Source organism: Leptopilina heterotoma, unplaced genomic scaffold, assembly GCF_015476425.1.
Source record: "Leptopilina heterotoma isolate Lh14 unplaced genomic scaffold, ASM1547642v1 Lhet_70, whole genome shotgun sequence".
NCBI lineage: Eukaryota > Metazoa > Arthropoda > Insecta > Hymenoptera > Figitidae > Leptopilina > Leptopilina heterotoma.
In genome coordinates this window covers 343,747-367,628 of record NW_025111162.1, presented here as the reverse complement: position 1 = coordinate 367,628, position 23,882 = coordinate 343,747, and the positions used below count along the sequence as shown (strand labels likewise).

Genomic DNA, 23,882 nt, shown 5'->3' with positions numbered 1-23,882 from the left:
GACATTCGCGTTTTTTTGTCAATTTCACTAGCGCCACCTACGCGCATGCTTGTCGAAGCTTGTCTTAGTAAAACCTAACTTTTTGTTCAATTGCATTTTCGGAGAATCGAAAATTGTGTTTTCTGTGACGTCGGTACAAAAAAAGCTCAAAAAAAAATTGAATCGACAAGGCAAGCATGCAGAAATTTTGTGGGACTCATTGTTGAAAGAAAATCAAAGTGAAAAATCGAATCCCGAAACGTATTTCTTTTTGGTTATAACAATTAGGTAATGTTACTTTCTGTCAAGGTCGGCCACTTTGTGTTAAAAATGCACAAAGATGAGGACGAGCTACTTCATTTGCAAAAACTGCAATTCTGTATAACTCATAATATAATTGATCATCTTATTAATATTTTTATTTAATTTTATTAATATTTCAGTGCAAAATTTTTTTTTAATTATATTTATTTTTTTATATTGTTTATTTTTATTATTTTGTTATTTCATTAAGTTACTTCAATTTACTATCAATTTACTTTGTACAGAAAAGATGTTCCTATTAAACAGGACTTTCCAACCATATACTTCAATTGTACAAATTCATTTTTAAAAAAAAGTTATAAACAAAAGTCAAAAAGTGGGCCGACCTCGCGACTATGTTCCCCTATATATAGATATTAAGAATCAAAAAAATACGAATTTAAAACATTTTTGATCAAAAAAGTGAGAGCCGCTAATAGCAAGCATCCTGCATATTTTTGAAATCCGTGACATTAGCGAAAATGTTTCCTCGACAAGCCTATTGATTTTCCTTTTGATTCTGACAAATGCTGATTTTCAATTCATTTTCATAAGAATAACTATTACAGCTAGCAATCAAGATAGCTTTAAGCGTCATTAAAGTGTCCTTCATTTCCGTCATAACGGAATATTACTTCAGAAATGATATATATGCTTACTCTTTATACATTTCAAAAGTGGTTTCCGCACCAGACAAATACAAGCGACTAAAATTGTTGCAATGCAAACGCCATAGCGATGAAGGGATCAGAGTCATAAATATGCAAATGACTAGAGAAAAGAAGCAAAAGCATCCCTTAACGTGAGTCGGGTGACTTGTAATGATCACCCTCTAGTACATGCTTCTCTTTAAGTCAGTCCTCTATAATCACTTTGAAGATAGTAAAAAGGGGAGAAAAGAGTTTTAAAGAGGAGAACTGAATCTAAAATCAGCGAATGGAGTGAAAATAACAGCCAGACATTTGCGACTTTTCATTGTGTACTAAATCAAATATTTTTGCAGTAGTAAAACGATATTTAAATATGCATTTATCTTGCAATTTACTATCAAGTATTTGTGGTTGCAACAAAATAATATTAAAAATTGATATTCACTTCATAGTGAATACATTAAATCAAGAAAATGGAGCTTCTAAAATACTGTAATATTCCACATTGATAAACGACATAGATTCAATATATGTTACTAATATAATGCTTCTGTTGTAAAATTCAAGTGACCTCAACTTATCTAATATATTTCTGCTTAGAGCAGCAGTACCTTAGCGTGTGATAAATGGCCATTTGTCAAGTGAATACGGCGGAAGATGAGATAAGATCAGTATATCCGATCTTGATCGCCGGTCGAGCATGTAGCGTGATTAATTAACTGACAACTTGCGGGTCATATACAGTCTGTTCACATAGACTATCAGCGTGTCCAGAACTTGTGTTACTGGGTGAAAATAGTCCTTTGTAGCCCTACAATAATATATATGAGCAGTGGAAAAGTAAAAACGTGCTGACAGAAAGGAAATTTTTTGTATATTACAATTCTTTTTTAACAGTCATAGAAAGATCTCAAATACAAACTTTTCTAAGGTTCTGACCCAGAAATGAAAATTATGCTGAAAAAGGAGACAACATCAGGCAATTTTTATGACGGTCGACCTAGATAGATTTAGGGCCGAACCTAGGACGTTGCTTGCAGTACACTGTCAAGTCAGTAACTCGCCATACCAGATGACAAAAAGATCTCAAACTTATTTTGTCACTGTTCAATAAACATTTAATACTTTTAATTTTTTTCGGTATATGTTTTGAAAGATGATAAAATTTTGAAAAGAATAAGACTTTACAGAAGTCATTTGGTCAGTATTTTATTTAGATATTTTTAAAAAATCGTCATTTTCAATGTTTTACAAAAATTTAAATAACTTCTAAAATAATGAACGCTTTTTAATTATCTTAAGCTTATTTTAAATGTCGTTTTCTACAGAATAAGAATTACTTATAGGCATTAACCTGTAATTTTTTTCTTAGAATAAGCAGGACGTCAAAGTTAGACAAAAAAATTCAAAATAATTTTTTTGTACTAAAAACTATTCTAGAAAATATATAAAACATGATATGGTGTAGATTTTTCAAGAAAATATATTTAAAAAATATGTTTAAAATTTAAAAATTATTTTTCTTTTAATAAGATTATTTCAAATTTTTTTTATTAACTTTGACGCCCCAACTGAAAAAGTCCGTCTGGATTTTCCACATGGAAATTTACGCAGAAATCCATGCGGAGATTTGAAATAATTCACATGGAAATCCACATGGAAATTTTCAATTTTTAAATATTTTCAGAAATAAACATCAAATTCGAATTCTGAGACCCCAAAGGGGTCTCACTCACTACTTTCTGCATTTTTTAAGAGGTTTTCGTTCATATTTTGTGTTTATTAGAATATAAAAAGAATTTTTCAGGCGTAATTTATGTACAAAAAAGTACCTATGTCTATTAATGTAACAAACTCATATCCAAGAATAAAATTAAAAATCCATATAGAGTGTGCGGGAAACACCGTATTTGAAAAAAGTTCTGAATTAGCAATATGTAGAAGTTTTAATTTGTACTATGGATTCGTAATTAGCGAAGCCAAAAACCACCAAGTATAAAGTCTCGATCGAATTCGAAAGATTTTTAAAAATTTGTCCCCAATTTTGGATTCTCTATTTTAAATTCTTAAAAATGGACTACATATTCGTAATCAGCGATCCCAAAAACCCCCGAGTAATAAATTTCAAGCGGATTCAATCAATTATTAATTTCTACGTTCGCCATATTGAATCCGCTATTTTGAATTCTGGAAATCTGACTTCAGATTCGTAATTTTTGACCCCAAAAACCCCCGGGTAACAAATTTGAAGCCAATCCGATTATTCCGATTATTCCCAGTCATTTTTACCAGGATGTCAAAGTTACATTAGGAGGTACTCGGTAAATACAGGTTCTCTGCAATTTTTATAGTACTTTTCAGTTTTGGTTCTTAAAGATAAAGGTTTGAGCTTCCTTTTAAGCCACATTGGAGCTTTTTATGTCTTCTCATTTTCTTTTTACAGGACTTTAAAAAGTGCAAAAAACACCGTTTTTTGATAATTTAACCCCCCTTTTTAGGAATCTGAATAAATTAAAAAAATTCTTTTTTGGTTTTTTCCTGTTCATTGACACCTAAACTTACAATAAACACAAAAATTTTGAAATAAACATGACATGACCATTTTTTTGTTACCCAGTGTAATCAAACTTATTACTTAGAAATTGGAATCAATTTTTTTTAAATTTATAGTTTGATTGATTCCCGCCTTCTCTTACAATTTTGAAGACTTTTCCCATACTTTGAAAAAAAAATTGTTAAAGAAACTGAAAAATATTGAAAAAATTGATTCTAGCCTTCTCTCATACTTTGTCAGACTTTTCCCATGCTTTAAAAAATGAAAAAATCAATTGCAGTCGTTGCCCATACTTTCTTAGTCTAGACCCATTGTTCGATATCAATATGTTATTACAACCCAGTAAAAAAAATTCGATACACGGACCGCGGAGTTCGTATACGAGCTCGGTAGCTCGTATGAGAAATATGAGAAAACTCTCATACGAGCAGTGACGTAACTAGGCCCGACGAGGCCCCCCTGCGAAATTCCCTCGAGGCCCTCTTTAGTGGCGGCTGAATTCTATGAAATTAGATGTATGCGTAAAATCAAGCATCAAACAGAAAAATAAAAATGCAAGAAATGTAGGCTTATCACCATATCTCTCGCTCTCATAATTTTCTGCTTTATGCTTTCTGCAGTATGCCTCAAAGTGTTTACACCTATACGAATTTGTGATTGTAACAAAGAAAAAAACCAATATTATTTATTTAATACTTTTAATAAATAATTATTGTTAATTTAATAATAAATCTCATTACATGAACTACATTTTGAAAATATAAATTAGACCTTTTTATGACAGATAAAACATTGTTAGATTGCAACACGTCTTACTTTTAGTTTGGCAAATTTATTAATCACAACATCAATATTTATTTTTTTTGCTTCCTCTCTTTCTATTGCTAATAGTGAAAGATTTTTCAATCGATTTCGACTAATTTTATTTCGTAAATGATCTTTTATAATATTATTCAACTTGCTGAAATTTCTTTCGCACAAAGTCAGAACATTAGAATAAAATAAATGCCTCTCACGCAAGCTCTCACGACAATGCACGACAAGAATCACTGTTTACATGCACGGAGAGAAATCTGTTGCGAATAATGCATAGAGTAGAGGTTATGAATATAGCATAAGCACTTACTAGCGAAAAGTATAAGAGGTCCGCCTGAATATCAGTCGGCTCCGCCTAATATTCAGGCGGACTCGAGCAATAAATAAGCTCTCTGTTAGGATTTTAGCATCAAAGAATCGATGGAAAAAGTATATGAAAAGTTTCGAGCATTAATCCTAACAGATTTCTCTCCCTGTGTCACATTAGGTTATGATAAACAGGGTTGTGAATCAATGTTCTATCACAAAGAAAATGGACAGGGTTGGAAACAAACGATACGTCGATACGCTTTCCCCTATTACGCGCGAATTTCAAGGCTTGAAAATGCGACATTTACCTCGATTTTGTTTCAAATAAATTTAATTCAATCAATATTTTGATGATTCTTAAAGCCTTTAATTAATTTTTTTTGGAGAAACAATTAACAACACAAGAGTACATAGTAAATTCTAATTAAAAGTATGAATAATAATAAAAAAAATTTTAACAAATTTTAACATAGTATAATTATATTTATTTGGTCTAAAAAAATTTTTTTTTTGCAAGCCGAGGCCCGAGGCCTCTTTTAGGCCGAGGCCCCCCCGCAATGCGGGGTTTCGCTGTACGGTAGTTACGTCACTGCATACGAGCCTTTTCCGTAATGAGAAGTGTATAGATGCTTGTATACGAGGTGACTTTTAAAGCATTTTTCTTAATATAACACTAATTTAAAGTAAATGTAGATAATAGAAAAGAATTTTCAAAGTAAAACAAAGCTAAATTTATAAGGGAAATGAAGTTTTAAGAAAAAAAGGATAATTTTATTCAAAAAATTTATTCACACTGAAAACAGGTTAGAATACAAAATCGTGCTTACCGCATCCGAGAAATATCTAATGTCGGTAAGTTAGAGAAACAAGAAATTATCAAATTCTAACCTTTTTTCAGTGTGAATAAATTTTTTGAACAAAATTATCCTTTTTTTCTTAAAACTTAATTTCCTTTATAAATTTAGCTTTGTTTTACTTTGAAAATTCATTTCTATTATCTACATTTACTTTAAATTAGTGTTATATTAAGAAAAATGCTTTAAAAGTGACCTCGTATACAAGCATCTATACACTTCTCATTACGGAAAAGGCTCGTATGAGAGTTTTCTCATATTTCTCATACGAGCTACCGAGCTCGTATACGAACTCCGCGGTCCGTGTATCGAATTTTTTTTACTGGGAATGTATGCGATTCGATTATAGCCCATACTTCGATTTTTGCCTTTTCCCATGGTTTTATAGACTCTTGCCATATAGTTAAAAATTAATAATTGTTCGTAATTAAAAGTATTTTTGTCTGCGGCCATGCGGTTTGCTATATATTTTAACAGTGATAAATATTATTTTGTTTTATGGGAAACGGCCATAAGCAATAGTGTTTTAGTTGTTGGCCAAAGTTTCGAAGTATGTCTTAAAGCTTGATTACATTGGCTCAAGTCATTAGCAATTTGACAACAATATCAGTCGCGTTTTTAATTATGGCATTTCTACAATAAAAAATAACACAAGTGGGACAACCTGCAAGCCTTTCCCCTACTATGTCCGACACTTAAATAATAATATATTTGTAAAATTATTCATCCCCTGATGAGGAACTATATATAGTTCGAAACTAGTTAGGATTTTAAATAAATTTCATTAATAAACAAACCGTATCTAGGCCTTCTCATTACTCTACAAATTGCTATTTCTTGTTTTCTTCTTATATAATTTAAAAACATTTATTACGTATTTGACAATTAATAAGTGTTTAAAATAATTAATCAATTAAATTTTAATTTAATTAATAATAAAATAATTATTAATTAAATATAAATAAGTTGAAAAAATCAACTATTAATGTTAAATTTTTTAACATTAATTTTAGGGGAGAGTGGGGCAAAAGCGCTATGCAGGGGCAAAGACGTTTTTTAAAATATCTCCTTTATTTTCTGTCTATTCCAATTGGTATTAAAAATTTAGTTTCAATGGAATCAGACCAAAAAATGATTTAAAAAAACCTAAAAATATCAAATATTTTAAGAAATATAACAAAAAAATTGTTTTGCAAAGATGAAATGATAATTTTACTAAACAAACTCTTATTTTTTAAAACATAAGTTTAAGTATTTAATTTTTAAAAACATAACATGTAAATAAATAAAATATTTCTCTACACAACTGGCATGGTGTTTTAGTTTAATTTTGTATCTAAATATTTGAAATTTAAAGTAATAAAAAAGTTTGTTATGTGGGGCAAAGGCAATATTGAAAATAATTTGGTTAAAAACAATTGAATATTCAAATTTTCTATTTATTAATTCACAATATAAGGTTAAAATTACTAAAAGTTTTTATTTTTTATTTAAATAGTTTAATTCTTTTAATAATATGTTGTTAACCTTATGTTTCGTAAATATTATACTAATAAATATCACTTGTTAATTTTTTAAGGCTTATAAACGCTTTATTTTAGAAATATAAGCGAAAACGTCGCTGCCCCAGCGTGCGGGGCAAAGGCATTATTTTTAAATTTCATTAAATAATGTATTTATAATTATAATATACTAAATAGCAACTATTAAAATTTCTTGTTGATTAGTTTTAGAATAATGGAAAACAAAGACGGCATAAATTAATTGCTTAGTTTAAAAAATATACATCGGAGTCATTCCATTATATTTCGACTAAAGTCGTTGCTGACTAATTTTAAAAAATTATAATATTTTGCAGGAATGATGTTAAAGATATTAGGATCACCGAACAAAAAGAATTTTTTAAATAGTTTCTATATTTATTGTAAAATAAGCATCTAAAGTATATATGAAGTCGTAAAAACTGTCACATTTTCATCTATTAGAAAATATTAAAGAAACCACATAATTTACTATAAGACAGTAAAAAAATTATAAGAATTTATTAAGAATGAATTGTTTTATTAAAATTGATAGAAACAATTATTAATAAGAAATATTAAATAAAAAATTATTTTAAAGTTCACCTGCCAAATAACCTAATTTTGCAAATTTCATTCACTAAATGTGAGAAAGAGAAATCATTAAATTGAATAAAACCTTATGAAATATAAAGTACCTGTGATTAACTTTTAGTTTTTCTTATCACTTTCTTCCTTTTTTCTTCATAAATGTTAAAAAATAAGCAATTAAAACTGGCACTTTGCTTATTTTCACGATTTTAAAATGTAAACAACTTCTGCCCAGAAAAATAAAAAATTACGAAAATTGGGCAATAATTAATTCATTACTAAACACACTCACTGGAAAAAGATTTTCTTTGGTCCCGAAGCTATTTTCCGAATTAATTAACTTTAAACTTTTTACTATTTTTATCAGGTTAATACATGTGTTTTTTAAAGTACGAAGTTAGCTCTTCTTGTTTAATCGTTTTGAACCAACTTCAGTTTTAAAAAAATCACATGTATTAACCTGATAGAAATAGTGAAAAGTTTAAAATTAATTATTTCGAAAAATAGCTTCGGGACCAAAGAAAATCTTTTTCCAGTGAGTGTATCTAGTGATCAAATAATTATTGTCCAATTTTCGTAATTTTTCATTTTTCTGGGCAGAAGTTATTTACATTTTAAAATCGTGAAAATAAGCAAAGTGCCAGTTTTAATTGCTTATTTTTTAACATTTATGAAGAAAAAAGGAAGAAAGTGATAAGAAAAACTAAAAGTTAATCACAGGTACTTTATATTTCATAAAGTTTTATTCAATTTAATGATTTCTCTTTCTCACATTTAGTGAATGGAATTTGCAAAATTAGGTTATTTGGCAGGTGAACTTTAAAATCATTTTTTATTTAATATTTCTTATTAATAATTGTTTCTATCAATTTATAATAATAAAACAATTCATTCTTAATAAATTCTTATAATTTTTTTACGTTTTTATAGTAAATTATGTTAGGCCAGTCGGTGAGTGCAAAAACTGCCCAAAAATGCAAACAGCAAAGTCTCAACGGTTTCTGGTAGTTTAGGGGCTCCTTATAAGAGCCCCACAGTTTGCTCTCGATTTCCGGGTGCGAAAAACAGTGTAAACAATCGCCAAAGTTTGTAAAACATGGTTTTTCGATGCTCGTTGCTTCCGGTTAAGTTTTAGGGGAAAAAGTTGTTATTGAAAGTTATAGAGCTTGGAAATACCTTTCAAATGATGGGTCATATGTTAAAAAAGGTTAATTAGTTTAGTTGCAAATGAATTTAAACCATTTCTTTAATTGTTTAATAACTTTGTTAATAATTATCGAATTTGTTCATAACTTACCAGGAATGTTCTCCTTGCGTAGCTGAATAAATCCCAAAAAAAATTAACTAGATCGGAGAAATAGTTTATGCATAATTCCATTTGTTAACTAAAAACATGTAATTTTTCAACGGAATTTCCCCACTTTTGGTACATCGAATTTCGATTTTTTTTTTGGAAAGTACACTTAAGAAGTCAAACTTTCATCCTATTTAAATGGCCAATTGATTTTTTTTATCTAAGTGCATAATAAAAAGGGTTAAAAAAGAGTGTGTTTTTTTGTCATAAACAAATGGAATTACTCAGCCAATTTTCACTTTATCAATTAGCTATAAACGGCATATAATTCCATTTGTTTCCACAAAACTTTTAAAAAAAAAAATCCGACTTAACTTGAAAGGGGGGGAAGTTAACTTTTTTAAAAAAAAAAATTCCTGAGAAGTTAATTATTAATATTTTTTATTGAAACTCGCACGACTTTTAGTTCAAAACATGCATTTTATAAAAAAAAATTGAACTTAACGTTTTGTGCTTTTATTTTTCATTTATATCAAGTGAAAGTACTTGAATATTTTTTTCAACCCTTGGACGGCGGAGTGGGGGAACTCGGTACGCGGGAATTTCGCCCGCCACAAACAGAATTCAGCCGTCAAATTCACAAAAATGGTCATAACTTCGTTAATTATTGACCGATTTTAATCTTTTTTTTTTAATTCCATGTATTTTTTATGCTGAATCCAAATATGAATTTATATATTTTTTAAATAAAATATTTTTTGTAGAAATAAAAAAATTTTTTTTTAACAACAAATTTTTATTATTATTTATTATATTTAACAAAAATTTTTCTTCGTACATCTTATTTCATTTAATTTAAAATAATGTTATTTAAAAAAAAACTGAAATTATTTACCAATAAGCAACACACCTTTGTTCTTATTTAAAAAAAAAGTTAACAAAATTACTTTAACCCATAAAAAATAATTATTTTGCCACTACAACGCTTAAACTCGATGCTACACGCTTATTGGTAAATAATTTCAGTTTTTTTTTAAATAACATTATCTCCTATAATATTAAGATATTCGCTGTCGTTTCGTCGTTTGTCGTTCGTGTAATTCCGTACTTCATCGTTTGGTCGTTCGGCATCACTAAAAAAAAAAAAAATATATATATATATATATATATATATATACATTATAATTATATATATATATATATTATTTATTATTTATATATATATTAGTAACTTCGTACTTCATCGTTCGGTCGTTCGGCTTTTATCATTTATTCATCGTATCGTATGTATACATACTCATTGTACATACATATACGCATGCGCAGTAGTGTTCTGTGAATGTCAGGCATGCGCAGTAGTGTTCTGTGAATGTCAGGCATGTGCAGTAGTGTTCTATCAATGTTAGGCATGCGCAGTAGTATTCTATCAATGTCAGACATGCGCAGTAGTGTCCTATCAATGTTACGCATGCGCAGTAGTGTTCTGTGAATGTCAGACATGCGCAGTAGTGTCCTATCAATGTTACGCATTCGCAGTAGCACATTTAGTATATAAGGGTTTTTGGAGTCGGTGAATTTAATTAATTTTCAAAAATTCAAAATGGCGAACATCATTTTTTAAATTCATTTAGATTTTTATCAATTTCAGTACCTAAGGGTTTTTCAGGTCGCTGAATTCGAGTTTGACCATCATTTTTAAAACTTCAAAATGCAGGATCCAAATTGGCGGACATACTTTTTGAAAATTTTTAAAATTCATTTGGATTTTTATCAATTTCAGTATCTAGGGATATTTTGGGTCGTTAAATTTAAATTTGTGTTTCAAAATAAAATATTATGAATTCAAAATGAGGGACGTAATTTTTTTAATTCATCCCGATTTTTATCAAATTTTGTACTCTATTCTATATCCTTTCCATTAGCTGATAAAACGAATCATGACCCCACCCAGTGTGCAAAGTTACAGAATAATTCTATGACTATTCTAGAACGAAAAGAACAAGTTCTGTAACTGGTGAGGAACAGGCAGGTCAAAATGTCGTCCCCCTGGAGGCACAAAATAGGAACCAAAGTCTGTAACAATTCTAGAACAAAACTAGAACATTGTTTTAGAACAAATATATAACAATTCTATAACAAAAACAATTTATCATAAATAATACCCAAGCAGAAATTTAATAGTTGCATAGAACAAATAAATGTTTATGAGTATGAATAAAAATATGAATAATTAATAGAATATCTTTTTTTGCAATAAGTTTTTAAAAAATATTTTTCTTATTTTCTTTAATAATTTAAACAGACTATCTTATTTATTTAAATTAATGACTAAATTATTATTATCATTGTTAATAATTATTTAAACTTATACTTTATGTAAAAATATTCAGAATTATACACAGAACACTTAAAACTAAGAATGAAAAATTTCGCACGCACGGGGGATCGAAACCTAGACCTAGAGGACACAAGTCGAATACGCATACCGCTTAGCCACGCAAGCTTGGAAGTGATTTTACTTCAACTTGCTTTTGAATTGTGGGACCGTTATGTGCAGTGCTAAAATTATAAATTGAAATGTAACATACTTAATAGAAAAATAACTATATATGGGGCATTCCAGGCTAAATCGGAAATTATTTTGCTTTTGCATCTCAAATTTTTTTAAACATTTTTTTTCTTTTAGTACTCTTTGAAATGAGCTACCTTCAATTTTTTCAAATTTTTTCATAAAGCGGTTCAGGAGATACAGATTTATGAAAAATGACGTTTTTTACGTAATTTTTTTTTTAATGCTTATAACTCGGTCAAAACTTGATCAAATTGGACGTTTTTATAATGAAAAGTTTTGTTTTCACACGTAGTTTTTAATAAAAATATTTTTGAGATGCAAAAGCAAAATAATTTCCGATTTGGCCTAGAATGCCCCATATATATATATATATATATAAATTTTTTTATTACAAATAATAATATATAATTATGCTACAAATAATAAAAAATTTTAATTAATTAGTTAATAATAATAATTTATTATTGTATTTTTATGATATACCTATTAATTAATAATTGATAATAAATTAATTAAATATTTGATGTTATTGTTGGTGAATAATGTTTTTAAAAATCTTGAAAATTTATGCAAGCTGACAGTGAAAAATTATTTAATTTTTCACGAATCATCGATACGAGTCTTTCTAAGTATCTAAATTCAAAAGATTTTTTGTAATTCATGCAAAAACGCGGCTGTACTCTACACTTGTAAAATCCTTTTATAAAATTTAATAATAACATCTTTCCGTGTAGTGAAAATAAACACGAGTTTATAGTGAAAGAACAGTTATATTAAATTTTTGTAACAGTGTTCTAGAACACTGCAGGAACAATGTTACTTCAAAATTCTATAACTAATTAAGAACAAATGTTACATGTCTGTTATAGAACAGATACAGAAAAACTGTTCCAGAACAAATTTAGAACAAAGCTCTAGAACTGTTCTATAATAAAATTGTAACACTTATTCTAGAACACTGTTCTTTTTTTGGTCTAGAACAGTTATAGTACGTGCACACTGGGCAGAATGTGCCGCGTGGAGGCTGCAAAGGTTTTACATTACACTTTCTGTTCATTGTTTTTTTTTGTTTATAATATCTGTTTAAAATTTAAAAATTTTGTCCGACATATTAGATCCACCATTTTGAATTTTTTTGACGTCATTTTTATATTCAGCGACCCCAACAACCCTTGTACAGTAAGTTTCATAAAAATTTATCTACCAGGTTTTGCTGAACATTTTGGGCCAATCATATGATTATTTTTCCAAACAGCGAAGGGATTTATAAGATTGTTTCAAATTTTTTTAATTCTTTTGGTCTAAGTTTGTCAACTTGCATTTTCTAAGAAAAAAGTTTCGTATATTCGCATAATTCAAGTTATTTGAATCAATTAATATATAGATAACAAAAATTATTTGAATGAGATAATTTTTTTAGTGTTCTAATACTTTTACGTATGCAAATGGAAGAACATTAATTTATTTATTATAAATTTGGTATAAGGACTACATAAATAATTATTTGACGCAATTAAAGAGATATTGGTCTAAATTAAAATAATTAATTATGAAAACATATATATTTGATATATATATTTTATATTTGATATAAATAAGGGAAATTCCACGTCAACACGGACAGAGCTCTAAACAAAAATTGCTTTGATGGATTTAAACGTTCTAGGGCTTAAAAGATTTCTACATTCATGTACTTTAAGATGCCGATGGGCGTTTTTTGCAAATTTTCATTTCCGATGCCAATAGAGCTGTCAAAAGTCAAAAGGTCCTAAAATCTCAAAATACTTTTATGAATTAAAAGCAAAAAACGGGGTAAATCAATTTGTAACTCATTCTTTAACAGTTTTTAGGGTCCCCGAATATAAATTTAAAGTTTTTTTTTAAATTCAAAATGGCGGATTCAATATGGCGGACAAAATTCAAATTTGAACAGATTCGATTAAAACTTGTTACTCGGGGGTTTTTAGGGCCGCTGATTACGAATCTGAAGTCACTTTTTAAAAATTCAAAATTCAAAATGTCGGAAAAAATTTTCAAATTTGATCCGATTCCCTTAAAACGTGTTACTCGAAAGCTTATGGGGCCACAAATTACAAATATGAAATCACTTTTTAGAAATAAAAATGGCGGATCCAATAAGTTGGAAAAATTTTTTAATTTGATCAGATATAATTAAAACGTGTTACTCGGGGGTTTTTTAAGGTATCTGATTACGAATCTGAAATCACAATTTAAAAATTGAAAATAGTGGATCCCATATGACTGAAAAAATGTCCAATTTTGATACATTTCGCTTAAAGTCTGTAATAATAACAAATTGTTTACATTATAGAACAGTATGAAGCTAGAATTTCTTAAAAGTGACTTCAAATTCGTAATCAGATATGCTAAAAACACCCGAGTAACACTTTTTAATTAAATCTGATCAAATTTAAAAAATTTTCCACCATATTGGATTCATCATTTTCAAGTTCTACAAAGTAACTTTATATTCATAATCTGCGACCCTAAAAGCCCCCGAGTAACACGTTTTAAGGGAATAGGATAAATTTGAAAATTTTTTCTTCATATTGGATCCGCCATTTTGAATTTTTAAAAAGTGACTTTAGACTACCCGTCAAAATTGAGAGACCACCCATTTTCAGTCGAATGAAAATCGTTTTAAAACATAAAATTTATTGAAACTAAAATTTTTTTCTGCTCATTTTTTTAAAGATGATAAAATTTTGAACAGAAGAAGATATTTCAGAAGTCGTTTGGCCAATAATTCATTTAGATATTTTTAAAAAATCGCCATTTTCAATGTTTTACAAAAATTTGAATAACTTCTAAAATAAAAACTTGAACCAAAAAAATATAAAAAATTTGAAACATTCTTATTTACAGAAAAATAATTTTTAAAATTCAAACGTATTTTTTTTATTAAATTTTCTTGAAAAATCTACACCACATAATGTTTTATATATTTTCTAAAATAGTTTTTAGTACAGAAAAATTGTTCCAAATTTTTTGAATTTTTTTATTCCAACTTTGACGGCCTGCATTTTCTAGGAAAAAAATTACACGTTAATGCCTATAAGTAATTCTTATAGTGTAGCAAATGACCTGTAAAGTAAGCTTAAGATCATTAAAAAGCGTTCATTATTTTAAAAGTTATTCAAATTTTTGTAAGACATTGAAAATGACAATTTTTTAAAAATATCTAAATAAAATATTGGCCAAATCACTTCTAAAAGATCTTGTTCTTTTCAAAATTTTATCATCTTTCAAAAAATAAGAAGCAAAATATTTTAGTTTCCATACATTTTATGTTTTAAAATGTTTTTCAATCACCTGAAAATGGATGGTCTCTCAATTTTGACCGGTAGTCTAGATTCGTAATCAGCGACCCTAAAAACCACCGAGTAACAAGTTTTAATCGAATCTGATAAAATTTTAATTTTGTCCGTGGGGAATGTCCCATATATATTTAGTTATTTTAAAAAAATTATTTTATTGATGCAAATAAATATTTATTTGAATTAAAATCCATGCATAACTGAATCAAGTAATTGACCTAATTGATTTAAAGCAATATTTATTAGATTCAATTATTCCATTTATTTGACTTAAATAATTCGAATTTGCTACAAATAACTACTTATTTGATACTACAAATTAAAACTTTTATATCAAGGGCAGTTCCAATTTTTTATAATATTAAAAAAAAGTTAAGAAAAATTAAATTTTCAATAATTTGTTTAAACAATAATTTTTTATTGTTAAAAAATATGCTAAGAACATCCTGGAGTTTCCTAAAAAATTTTAATAAAATTCATTGTAAAAGTTCCATTATTTCTATAAATAACAAGAATTCAATTATATCCAACACAAGAATTCGATTATTTTCACAAATTTTTCTGAATTCAATAATTTGTATTTCTATTATATTTTAATAAAATTTCCAAAAAGAATTTAATTATTTAAAAACATTTTGACAAAATTCTACAAGAATATTCAATTATTTTCTAAAAGAATTAAACTTTCATAAGAATTGAAATATTAAAAATAGAATTTATCTAAATTGTTATTAAAAAATCAATTATTTAAAACTTTTTTTATAAAATCCTCGCAATAATTCAATTTTAATAAATTTTCTCGAAAAATGTAATTATTGAAATTATTCTTAAAAATTAGATTAAAATTCATCAAAAGAACTCAATTATTAATTTAATAATATGCAATTATATACAAAATTAATATTAATATGTACATATACTACTTATATGTATATTTTAACAATGAAGATGCTATTCAATAAATAATAAAATTTCAAATATTATAATAATAATGTGTAATAATAAATATATATGTAAGGAGAAATAAATAAGATGACAACCGAGCGAGGTGTATGTCGCTAGTTTTAAATTAAATGAAATAAGATGTACGAAGAAAAATTTTTGTTAAATATAATAAATAATAATAAAAATTTGTTGTTAAAAAAAAATTTTTTTATTTCTACAAAAAATATTTTATTTAAAAAATATATAAATTCATATTTGGATTCAGCATAAAAAATACATGAAATTAAAAAAAAAGATTAAAATCGGTCAATAATTAACGAAGTTATGACCATTTTTGTGAATTTGACGTCTGAATTCTGTTTGTGGCGGGCGAAATTCCCGCGTACCGAGTTCCCCCACTCCGCCGTCCAAGGGTTGAAAAAAATATTCAAGTACTTTCACTTGATATAAATGAAAAATAAAAGCACAAAACGTTAAGTTCAATTTTTTTTTATAAAATGCATGTTTTGAACTAAAAGTCGTGCGAGTTTCAATAAAAAATATTAATAATTAACTTCTCAGGAATTTTTTTTTAAAAAAAATTAACCCCCCCCCCCCCCTTTAAGTTAAGTCGGATTTTTTTTTTTGAAAAGTTTTGTGGAAACAAATGGAATTATATGCCGTTTATAGCTAATTGATAAAGTGAAAATTGGCTGAGTAATTCCATTTGTTTATGACAAAAAAACACACTCTTTTTTAACCCTTTTTATTATGCACTTAGATAAAAAAAATCAATTGGCCATTTAAATAGGATGAAAGTTTGACTTCTTAAGTGTACTTTCCAAAAAAAAAATCGAAATTCGATGTACCAAAAGTGGGGAAATTCCGTTGAAAAATTACATGTTTTTAGTTAACAAATGGAATTATGCATAAACTATTTCTCCGATCTAGTTAATTTTTTTTGGGATTTATTCAGCTACGCAAGGAGAACATTCCTGGTAAGTTATGAACAAATTCGATAATTATTAACAAAGTTATTAAACAATTAAAGAAATGGTTTAAATTCATTTGCAACTAAACTAATTAACCTTTTTTAACATATGACCCATCATTTGAAAGGTATTTTCAAGCTCTATAACTTTCAATAACAACTTTTTCCCCTAAAACTTAACCGGAAGCAACGAGCATCGAAAAACCATGTTTTACAAACTTTGGCGATTGTTTACACTGTTTTTCGCACCCGGAAATCGAGAGCAAACTGTGGGGCTCTTATAAGGAGCCCCTAAACTACCAGAAACCGTTGAGACTTTGCTGTTTGCATTTTTGGGCAGTTTTTGCACTCACCGACTGGCCTATGTGTTTTCTTTAATATTTTCTAATAGATGAAAATGTGACAGGTTTTACGACTTCATATACTTTAGATATGCTTATTTTACAATAAATATAGAAAATATTTAAAAAATTCTTTTTGTTCGGTGATCCTAATATCTTTAGCATCATTCCTGCAAAATATTATAATTTTTTAAAATTAGTCAGCAACGACTTTAGTCGAAATATAATGGAATGACTCATCGATAAATTTAAACCTAGCGTCTTTGCCCCACTTTCCCCTAAATAAGTATTTCAATCCTGAAAACTAACACTTTAGGCAAGTCAAGGAAGTTTTACCGAACTATTCCTGAAACGTTAGTGCCCATCAAGGAGGTATTCAAAATAAACGATAAAATTTTATTTAATTCATATTAAACGTTCAGTTAACATTTTGTTGAAGTTTTACAGTACTAGCTTGTAAGGAATAAAGATATCACATTAAATTTTAAACATTATTACTGAAAAAATAATTTAAAAAATTATTAAAAACTACGATTATGCCACTATATCACAACTTTATTGAAAAGTTCGGTAAAATATAAGGAACAAATTTTCTCCGTGTAGAGACTGAAAGAACTTTAATAATAATCGTAGGACGAGAAAAAATGTTGGCATGTTAAAAAAGTATTTCATAGCATGCACATTTCTGCACGTAACAACCATCATTTATCACCGCCAACATTGTTCATGAATAATAAATAATTATATGCATTCACATTTATAATTTACAGTTTACGATCATCATTATTCGCCGACACCATCAGTCTTCTAAACGATCATTACAATCATTGTTATTTTAATTATTACTATTATTCAACTATTCTACACAACAAGTTTCCTAATCCAGATTTTTATCTTTACCCGTCACAACTTATTTCTCAATTCAATACTAGAGCTTTTGCAATCAACATTCATTTTATTTTTCAACATAAATAATTTTCATTAAATGTTTAAAACTCCATTGATTAAGTAATTTTTGAAAAATTTTTTATTTAATATTAAATTGGCTTCTGTTTCAAAAAGTTGATGAATTTCAACAATAAATTGCTCATTAAGTAGCTATATAAAAGCTGTAATAAACTACGTAATATTAATAGTCTTATTACTTTAATTATTCCGATTTATAAATAGCGTTCATAATTCATAATCGCCGTCGGAGAGAGAAAAGATGTGGAGTAGCCTAATAATTGATTCGGTAATACTGAGTCATCCTATCAGACCCCTATAACTCATTAATCATCTTACGCTTAATAACATTACTTTGGATCTTGATCAATTTATCATTACCCACCCAACCATAAGAAAAACTTTGTGATTTTAGATATCTGTATAAATTTATCATTTCTCGGCTTGTTTCAAGTAAAAGGTTTTCATGTACGATTCTACTAATTATTTCAAAAATTGCTCTAACCATAAATCAAAAATACTCAAGCGGCAACTTATGAAATCTTAACGAAAGTTTGAAATACTACTAACAATCGACAAAAACGGAAGTACGAAATGAGTTTAACTTTAGTCAGGATTATTTTTTTCAACAAGGAGTATTAATTTTGACGGTAAAAAATATACTGATGCTCGATATTCCACATTGAGGTATATCAAAATTTAAACACCGCACGTTTACATAAATGAATATTCACAAGTGTACAGGATATAAACGACTAATTGAAGCGTATTCACTAATTAGGCTTTCACGGATGGATGGTTCTCTCTTCATAAAAAGGGGCACTTCTGATAACTTTGATGTACTCATCAAGCCACTTTAGAGATTTTTTTTCTTTATCATTATTATCCGCTTTGCAAGCTGCATACTCACGTATGCAAGCTGCATCAGAAATATTCTCAGAGCATTAAAAAAATTGATTGAGGATCCACCCATTTATGGTAAGGTAATAAGCGTGCATCTATTGAAGTTTCCTCAATTAGTTCAGGACTGGTACAAAGTTTGTTACTTTCGGAGAAAGCGTGTAATTTAAAGTGCATCTGTTTAAATCCGGTCATCAAGGCAATTAAGTAAAAAATCTCTGCACACCTGTCTTTTTTTAAATAATATTTAATCTGGCTGAATCTGCCACTCGTCATTTTTAATAATACACCTGAAGCCGTAACTTTTACGATATTAATCAAACAAGAAGAAATATATGCTAAAGAAATAAGACGATTGCACAATGATTATAATTTGAATTTTTAATTAAATTCTGACCGTCTGAATGGTATAAATTAATTTTCTGGACCAAAATGGACATTCATATTATGCATGTACCTGAAAGCTTGCAAGAACAGGGCGTATCTAATGGAGGGAGAGCGAGAATGGACTCTATACACTTACGGGCATGGAGAGAGATAGTGGGCCACTTAATTATCCGCGAGGCCAATTAGGCGGCCGCTAATGGAGTCCTGCGGTGAGATATGGGGTGCGGGTGCAGGGCGTCCAGTCCTCATCGCGCCTCATTTACTATCCATCAGCGCCACACGCTCTTGCTAGCCTGTTAGCTCCCTCCTACTGCCAACAGTGATTTATTGCACTTCAACAATATGCATAATTTTGTTCTAAAACCATTCACTTCGTTTTAAACAAATTAACTCATTTATTCATCAAGTCATTTTATCAAATCATTCATGTTTTCATTCAATTTTTATTCATTTGACATTTCTTGAAAATTAAAAGCATTAAAAACCTTTAGTGCTTTACAAAAGGTCTTTCTACATTGTCTAATCTTGGGATTTTTACAAATTATCTGACTACCAATCTTGAAATTGGTAATCAAATTGACGTCATTTATGCCGATTTATGCTATACCTATATTGTACAAATCTCACCTCATCATTCTCACATTTACGAGCAGTTTTTCCAAGAATTAAAAAGAGCTGTGATTACAATACCGTCCACGAGTATCAGGACAATTACACGCGACTCTATGAAAAAACATGCTATCACTTTTTCAATCATATCTCGTAAATAAAAGGAGATACGAAAACAACTTAAAACGGTTAAAAAGCTGATTAAATTTTGCGTAAAACAAGCCGTCTTTGAAGTCATTTCGTTAACTATTTTTGGAGCTGTAGAGTGAGAAAGAAATAAAAAAAATTATCAAATTTTCTTATTTTTGTCTCTTGACTTCAACTTTTCAAAAATATAGAAAAATTTAAATAAAATTTTTCTCAAAACACAGAAATCTTCGTTACAATTTCAGCTTTAAAAGCTTTTTCGTACAATTTTCGGACTAATCCGTATACTAATCTGTCCGTATTTAATCCGGAATTAGTCAGAAATTTTTACCAGAGTTGGTTTCACCAATGAATCCGCAGCTAATCCAAACTCAATACGGTTTGTGTATAACCAGTGAATCCGGAATTAGTCCGATCTAGTCCGAAGTTAGTCTGAAAAAACGCAACTTGCAAATGTGATATTAGTCCGAGTAAGAAGATTAATTCCGGAATTAATCTGGCCATGGTCAGGTTTTTGTCATACGAAATTATAATTATAGTTACAATCGGGCCGCAGAACTGTACGGTACCCCAGAAATAACCCCTCCACTTGATTTCAAACTGTACGCTGACGAACTCATCCCCACTATTTAATTTTCAGGACTGTACACTTATATATTTAAGGAGCAAGTTTTCAGAAGTTAATAAATATATTTTTTTTTAAATCGCGATAAACATAAATTTAAGAATTTAAATATCTCACAAATCGTTATGTCCCTGTTAAATTTAAAAAAAAAATTATTAACAGCGAATTTTCAATTTAAAAACTTTTTGACATAACCAAGTTGACTTTTAATTTTTATGTTTGTTATTAGAACAAATTACCAAAACCTTAAAGTTACTTTATTATGTGAAAGTTCAATTAAAAACAGAACGTATTAAATAAAAACATTGTTACAAATATTAAATATTACAAATTTTTTATTTTGAAATTAACTGAGTGGTTATGTCAGGAAAGTCATTTATTTCGATTTCTCGAAATAATAAGAAAATAGGAATTTATCAAGTTTTGAAAACTTGTTGCTCCTCATTTATCGTCTGGGACTATAATATGCATAATTTTAGATTTAAAATTAATTAAAATCATAAAAATATATACTATTTTTAAAATTATAAATGTTAGAAGAATCAACATTTTTTAACCAAATAATGACAAATAAAAACAATAATGAATGATTTAAGTAACATAACCTAAAATTTAACAAATGTTTCTAATGAAACTTTAATCGTTTTAAATATTCAAAATTAAATTCTTCACCTTTCCAACAAGAAGAATTTAAAATTTAATTTGTTTTTTTAAATTACGAAATTATGACATTGGAATAACTTTTGATTTGACTGACCGTCAGATTCTTCCTTAAGGGGATTTGAACCTTGATGACGTCACAGTTTGTGCAAAGCATTAGTTTTAAATCTGTGACGTCATCATGGTTCAAATGCCCTTAAAAGGCAACATTTTCAAATATACGGCACTGAATTTAGTAGCGCCACCGTACACTGTGGAGCACTTAAAAACTAAAGCCAGCGTACACTTCGGCGACAGCGTACAGTTTAAAAGCGTACAGTTCGGAGGCCCGACTGTATATGTTTATTATTGTATTACTTCCTCATAGAGGAAGTATTGTAATACCAAAATTTTTCAAGTTCGATTTTTTGACATATCTTTATGTTCAAAAATGATATTTTTAAAAACTGTCATTCCGTATGTGTGTGTGTGTGTAAACATCACATTTTCAAAAATATCTCGAAATCATAAAGAGCTTTTGAGTTAAATTTTTTTTCAAATTGTAGATCTTACCTTCGGACATAAAGTGAGCGTACTTTGTGAAAGATTAATAAAGTTTAACTAAATTTTTTTTTACCCAAAATTCAATCACTTTTACTATATTTATAAGAAGATATACATATATTTCTATTACTTTTATGGGGCGCATGATTATTATCCTCAAATTTAAATTTCCTAATGTTCAAAACATCGAAATTCTTATCATCGAAACATCATTTCGCATAATTTTCAGTTTTCGAAATTTCATTCAACATAATTTTTAATTTATCGATTTATTCTTTATCCTATTATTTAAATAGTCGAATTGTTTTTTAATATATAATTTTTAATATGTCGAAAATTTTTTGACATACATTTTGTTTTTCCGAATGACTATTTGTCATAATTATTAATCCTCCGAATTGCCATTTGACATAATTTTCAAACCTTCGAAATATTATAATACATAACTTTCATTTATCGAAATTTTATTTGTCATAATGTTCATTTACTCGAATTATCAAGTGCACTGTAAAAAAGACCAATGTTGAATTACAATCGGGTCGTTAATTTTAAATTTTCCAGTTTGTAATTTTACTACGGTACACGTAATAATTTAACACCCATATAGTATTTTCACAATTAAAAAGTAAAATTATTACGCTTATCGTTGTAAATGTGTCACGCGTTAGTAAATGTACATCCCGAATGTTTAATTTACTGACAGTATGTAGAATTATGTAGCTGTCTGTAAGTATACATTCGAATATGATATTTTTTGCCCGAATGTTTTTCTACACTGCGTGACGATGAAGTGGCATATAAGAAACTATGCGCATAGGCAAACGTTAATATTTTAATTTTAATTTATTAAAATTTCGACAATTTTAAGAATTTAAAGATTAAAGGAAATTTGTAAAGGTAAGTTCAAATTCTTAACATTTTTCATTTCTTAAATTTGAAAGATTTCTTTTTAATTTTTCATATATATCAAAGTTAATAAGGTAATGTCTTTTAACCTAAAAAGAGACACGTTTTTAATGATTTTTTATACTTAAAAAATTTTATTCAACTGTGTGAATTTTCTGTATGAAAATAATTTTCAAACATAAAAAAATTTTTCAGAATATCTTCATGGACTCTATTGCTTAAGCAGCTCGTATTTTTTTAAAATTAAAGTGGAAAAAGTATTTGTTTTTCCTGTTCTGTTGGGGAATTCGTTAACTTTGTACAAATGACAAAAAAGCTACAAATGTGATTTGTATATTATAAATATTTAATATATTTATTTATTTCTTACATTTTTCCTTTATTTCCTTTTTATAATTTAACCTTTATGTAATACAAAATAAATATAAAAAAGAATAATTTTAAAATGCAGCGAAATTATTATGTAAAATTACCGACGAGTGGTCGATTTACAATTTGATGCGAAATCACATAAGAGAGGTTATGTTACGAACGGTAAGTAAGTTAACATTTGGGCTGTAATAGTACTACGTCATACGTGAAGCGAAAAGTTTCCAACGTTACACGTTGTAAATTTACATTGGGCTTTTTTACAGTGATATAGGCACGTAGGGAGGCACCAAGAAGGCTAGAGACAGGAGGTGAAACTTCGGTAGTGGGGATGAGTCAAAAGCCTTTCATTAACCAGGCGTTTTTCGTTTCGAAAAGTCGCCGGCGCGGTGCTTCTGCACATCACTCACACATTCAAATTCTTGTATACCATATGTTTTACATATGTGTATGATATGATTTTAATTTGAGGTTAACTTTAAAGTGCAATCAGTGCAATCGAGACACAATTGACAATGTGTGTCATAACGGATATATAGAATTAATGTGAGTGATTATTAAATTAAGTGTTATTCAAATAGTTAAAAATTCCGAAAACGTGCTGTGTGAAAAGTTGTAACAAGAAGAAAGATAAACCTACACAACTACACAACACTATGACTATTACTTTCTGTTAACTTTTAATACACTTCATGCTACAGTTTACACATTTTTTTGTTTTTAAAACGTTTTTTTAATAACTAAAAGATGTTTGA

The 23,882-nt window shown here is 28.2% G+C and overlaps 1 long non-coding RNA gene across 1 annotated transcript; it reads left to right on the top strand.

Annotated features, from left to right (window-relative positions):
* Window positions 1-22,560: 22,560 nt before the first annotated feature.
* On the top strand, window positions 22,561-23,127 carry LOC122510548. The gene is made up of 2 exons (XR_006302450.1): window positions 22,561-22,749; window positions 22,954-23,127. It is a non-coding gene; the product is annotated as an uncharacterized LOC122510548 (long non-coding RNA).
* The last annotated feature ends 755 nt before the right edge of the window (window positions 23,128-23,882 follow it).